The 5,137-nt window shown below is 39.8% G+C and overlaps 1 long non-coding RNA gene across 1 annotated transcript; it reads right to left on the bottom strand.

Moving 5' to 3' along the window:
• Positions 1–2,896: 2,896 nt before the first annotated feature.
• Positions 2,897–5,071, bottom strand: LOC125481328. Its single transcript, XR_007261291.1, has 2 exons — positions 4,964–5,071; positions 2,897–3,037 (listed from the first exon to the last, which is right to left on the bottom strand). It is a non-coding gene; the product is annotated as an uncharacterized LOC125481328 (long non-coding RNA).
• Between the last annotated feature and the right edge of the window lie 66 nt (positions 5,072–5,137).

A 5,137-nucleotide genomic window follows, 5' to 3' on the forward strand; every position in this document is an offset into this window, starting at 1 on the left:
TTAAAATCGAGACGTTCAAGTTGTTCAAACGGGATAAGCATAGATACTCTGAGGGTTGTGAAGATAGAAATTGCAGAGTTAGAAAGGACCAACTTAGTGGAAGAGATTTGAAAGCAAGTATTTTAATAATAATTTTAATGGTGAGAAGTCACTCAAGTAGGACCCAATGTAGATCAGTGAATACATGGATGTTAGATGAACAGGATTTGGTGTCAGAACATGAGCAGCTGAATTCTGGATCATCTCAAGTTGATGGAGAGTAGAATGTGGGAAACCTGAAAAGGATGCGCTAGGATTCCCAAACCTAGAGGTAACATAGGCATAGATGAGGATTTGATCAGCAGATGAGCTGAGGCAGGGGTGGAATCAACTGATATTATAGAGGTGGAAACAGGCAATGTAATTGATATTGACAATATGTGCTTGGAAGCTCTTGCAGTTTAATTCGATCATTTAGGGAAGAGTTCAGAGCTGTGGGGTTGTGGTTGAGATTGGTGTCTTCAACATCCATGTAAAATAATAATATAACAGACAGCCAGTTTATTGTGACTTGTAATCAGAGTCAAAGATGGCTGCATATTTGTATTACTGTATCTTCTATATTCTAAGGCCATTAAATGGAGCCTACCTGTCTGCAGGTGCAAAACAAGCCCACCACTATTGGAACAGGAATGAACCACATCTTCTGTCCCTATTGGCTGGTCATCTATTCAACTGGTTCAGGAACAAGCATTAGATGTAATCATTTCAGGTAAGGGACTCTCGTTGAGCGAGGATTTCCCAACCATAGTCAGATCAACTTACAAGTCATGACCATATTTGAGTCACTGGGCAGTCAGGAGTGGATTGTGTGAGAAGCCAGCTAAACCCTCTGCTCATTTAAGCATGTGTTTTCTCTGCAGAGAGGCACAAGTATATGATATGCTGAAAAGACAAGATCCCAGTGTGGGTTTCTATCTTGCAATTTTCAAACCCCATCTGCTTTTGTTCTCTCACTAAGTGCTGCAGATAGAGATTTAAAACAAAAAGAATTCAACCATGCATGTGCCATATTCGCAAGACAGATAAGTTGCCCATCCACATCTTTAAACCACTTTGACATTGACTCAGGATGACTGTTTTCAGCCTAAAGTCAGATAAGTTACCAAGGTTCAACAACCAATTTAAAATTACTAGACGTTAACTATTTAATTTATACCCATACTCTGTAATCTGTGTTTGAGAGTGTGAACTCTGAGCATGTGTTTGTCAGTGTTGGGGGATCCTTATTACTTTCCTCATTGCAGGTTAAGAACTGTAGAAACTATTTTCTTTCCTTTTTGGGAAAAGTGCAGAAAACCTGCCTTTGGAAGTCTTTTAGAATTGCCTTTATAGAATAGTCTTTTTTGTCACATGCACTCGAATGAGGCAGTGAAAAGTTTGTAATGTCACCTCTCGGCGTCATCTTAGGTAGGGTACCTAGGTACAGATACTTCAAGTGTTGCGACAGAATTGAAATTGTTAAAAATCATAGACTAGCATTGTAATACAGAGTTTAAATGTCCAGAATGAGGATAAAATGTGCCTTCAAAGTACTCAAGTTATGGTCCTTTTCCACTGAGTCTGTGCCCACTGGGCCTCAGAACACAAGGCCTTGCTGCCTCTGCATGCCCACCTAAATAGTCAGAGCAGTACCTAGTTAACTACTCACTGAAATGGCAAATATATCCTTTCCTTTAAAAAAAAACTATCGTGGTAAAACAAAGAGATGAAAAAAAGCGTAGCCCTTCAACCCTCATCACTTGATTATAACAGGATAAATGACATTTGCACCTTGGAAGAACACTCCAACGCAGCATCTTATAATCTTGGATTTTATTTTCTGCCCTGTTTGTCTTCCTTGTGCATGCCCATACCTGATCCAGACAAATGTCCTTCTCCCTTTACAATGTTCAAGCTGGCTTTAAATAGAGTAGTTTAGCTGAGACTCTTGCCAGACTCTCAAAGTTAGATGGCCCCTGTTCAGGTAAGCAGCCACTCAAAAGCAACTTAGTGCTGACTGCATGCCACATTTATTTAAACACTGCAGCAAAGGTTCACTAGATTGGTTCCTGGGAGGTGAGTGAAGTCGGCCCATTTCCATCTGGTGTTTAGAAAAATGGGAAATAATCTTACTGAAACATAAAAAATTCTGAAACGGCTTCCCAGGGTGGATACCGGGAGGTTGTGACCCTTGGCTGGGGAAACTGGAACGCTCCCTCAAGACAAGATGTCAATTATTTAGGACTGAGATGGGAATCGTCCTTGTGAATTTTTGGAAATCTCTACCCCAGAGGGCATGAATGCTCTGACTTTGAATATATTCATAGTGGAATTTTGGGATTCAATTCAATTCAGTATCTATTTTGGTTATAGAAACAGTAAAAAAAATCAAGTTGAGGCAGAAAATTCATGACAATCGTATTAAATAGTGGCTCGAAGGGCCATTTGATTTCCTTCTCCAAATATCATCTGTACAGTTTGTGTCTGAAGTAACAGGCATAGGTTAACCTATTCCCCACACCTGTTTTTGAATCATAATAAATTTCTTGGCCATAAAATCATAAAACAATGCAGGAAAGAAGGAACACAATTAGTGCTGAATGTTTTTGCTGTCTCTTTGAAATAGTTATCCAAAGCAACCCACTCTCCATCCTTTCCCCTGTAAATGCATGCGGCTGCTTGGAAGACAATTATTTGTAAAGGATTTTGCTTTAGAAACTCACTCTATTCTGCTGCCATTCAGTTGTGATTTCTGGGTTCTTTATACATTTGCAATTAGATGTAAACCTGCAATGTCACATGTCCATTGAGAATTCCAAGTGAACCGAGTCCATTTTAATATAATTGCAAATAAAAGATAATTATTTAATCGCTCTTATTAATCAATGACACTTTAATCATGATGGGGCATTCCAAGTTGCTTCTTGATTCTCCATCGGTTCAACAAACAGCAGATAACTGAACATTCCAAACATAAACAGAAATGGCTGGAAAGACCTAGTTCATCTGGCAGCATCTGTGGATACAAAGCAGAGTTAACGTTTCAGGCCCACTGGTGTACAGAATATTCCAATTCATTAATACATTCCAGACCAAGCTGAATGTAAATGAGGTCTTCAGTAAATAACTAAAACTGACTAATATTTATCAATCTTACCCAGTCAAATTAAGCATGTTCAAATTTTGCATTAAAAACATGTTTTGCACTGTTTCTAATTAGCCTACCTGTGGCTGAAGACACAATAATTTGTATGAAGAAGCAACTTTTTTCCCCCCCAAGAGACTTCAGGGAGTGTTAAGGGTCCTGCAATAAGCTAACTGCCACTTTTAACTCTGACACCACAGTTTATTTGTGGTAGTTTTTAATGACATATTTTATCATTGCCAAGAAGAATGATCTTTCCATCGAGAATGTATCACACGCCCCCTGTCTCAGTGTAGGAACTGTTAGTTCCTTCTATCTTGCTACTGGAATGTGCTGAGGCCAGAGAATTGCAAGAGGATGAGATGACCCCTTTCCTTGTTTCTCATCTCCTATCAGGTCAGCAGCTGCATTGAAGGAAATGACATCTCCCAACATGTCAAGAAGCATGACCACCTGTTGGGAGATTCAATTTGCTGCAGCAGTTCTGATGTATCCAAAACGCTCATGGCAGTAATCCTGAAAGCACAGTTACCATTCTATATGCCTTATTGGGCAGCCAGATATCAACAGGATCCTTAGCACAGCTTAGAACATTACTTTTCACTAAGGTAGATGTATGGATGAAGTTGAATACCAACCCCAATGGGACTCCATGTTTTTATTCCCCTGTTTTGATGAGATGAAGCAACATTGGCCAGGACTTTACAACTAACAGTCTGAGATGAAGCTGGCTTACTTTGTATTGAGAGCCTTAGTGACCTCCCCTATCTAGTAGCACACGACAGACTGTAAATGTCACTTATATATCCAGCGGGAATCTAAAAAGGCTCAGGCATTGTAAAGTTCAAGGTAGTTTCACTTCGACAGTTACAGATACTTGTCTCCGTGTCCTGCTGTAAGTTTGCAGACATGGGTTACAACAAAAGACAGTGTCGACCATTCACGCCATTTGTGGATGTTTGAGTGGGAATTTACAGCATTTGGATATCTTCATTAGTAGACCTCCCACTGCACTTCCCCTTCTCCATAGATGATCTCTGACATATGCAAACAGAACAAGCGAAGTTATCACTCTCTCACCAATCAGACATACAAATGGGGGTAAACATTTTCTCTGCAGTTTTCACTTTGGTGTGTTACAAAGCCCCGTAAGGTTCCAGACTAGCATCTGTGGTGCATACATACACCACTGAGTATAGCAAGATTGAAGGGCTGAATGGCTTACTCCTATCTTCAATGACTGACAAGTAGCCCTGATATCCTCTTGGTAATGGGCTTGTACTTACACAGCTAAAAGCTTTAGTTTGGGAGCATGGTTGTCATGGACTATTTGGATTAAAGTGTCTGTTTCCATGCTGTATGACTCTATGATTGTAAGGTATCAATCAGTGTACAATGCTAATTTAATGCCACTGTAATCACTTTCTAATGCCACAGTCCAGCCTGTGTCTTCTCTTACCCTCGGACAGTTGAAAACAATATTAAAAAAAATTGAAGGACACAACACCAGCACTACTTTAGAGGGACCATGAATTACCTACAAGTTGGATTATTTCCTTTGGTTGTTGGTGCAATTGTATGCATTTATTCAGCTTTCCTACACTTATAATTTTCAACAGCCTTCAGAAAGTGGTTTGGCTGGTGGCTTGAAAGATTGGCTGAAAGAAGTTGCTTCAGGTCTGGTGGCTGAATAGACTTCTCTTGGAATTGACAGTAAGAATAAAAAGAAGTCACACAGAGTAGGGCATACTGTTAGAAGAGTGAGGAAGAGGAACAGGTCAATGTAAGATGCCTCACCTGCTGATGATTTTTAATAGAGAATTCTCTTAACTTCAGAGTCACCTTGCTTCAGACATCCATGTTTCACTCAAAAGGTCATGGCTGAAATCTACCAATTGCTGCAACCACATCTGCAATTTTATAGTAAGACAGGGATAGCATTACCTGTTACTGTTAATGCAAAACTGGCTC

This window comes from Rhincodon typus, unplaced genomic scaffold, assembly GCF_021869965.1.
Source record: "Rhincodon typus isolate 14 unplaced genomic scaffold, sRhiTyp1.1 hic_rhity00001743, whole genome shotgun sequence".
NCBI classification, from domain to species: domain Eukaryota; kingdom Metazoa; phylum Chordata; class Chondrichthyes; order Orectolobiformes; family Rhincodontidae; genus Rhincodon; species Rhincodon typus.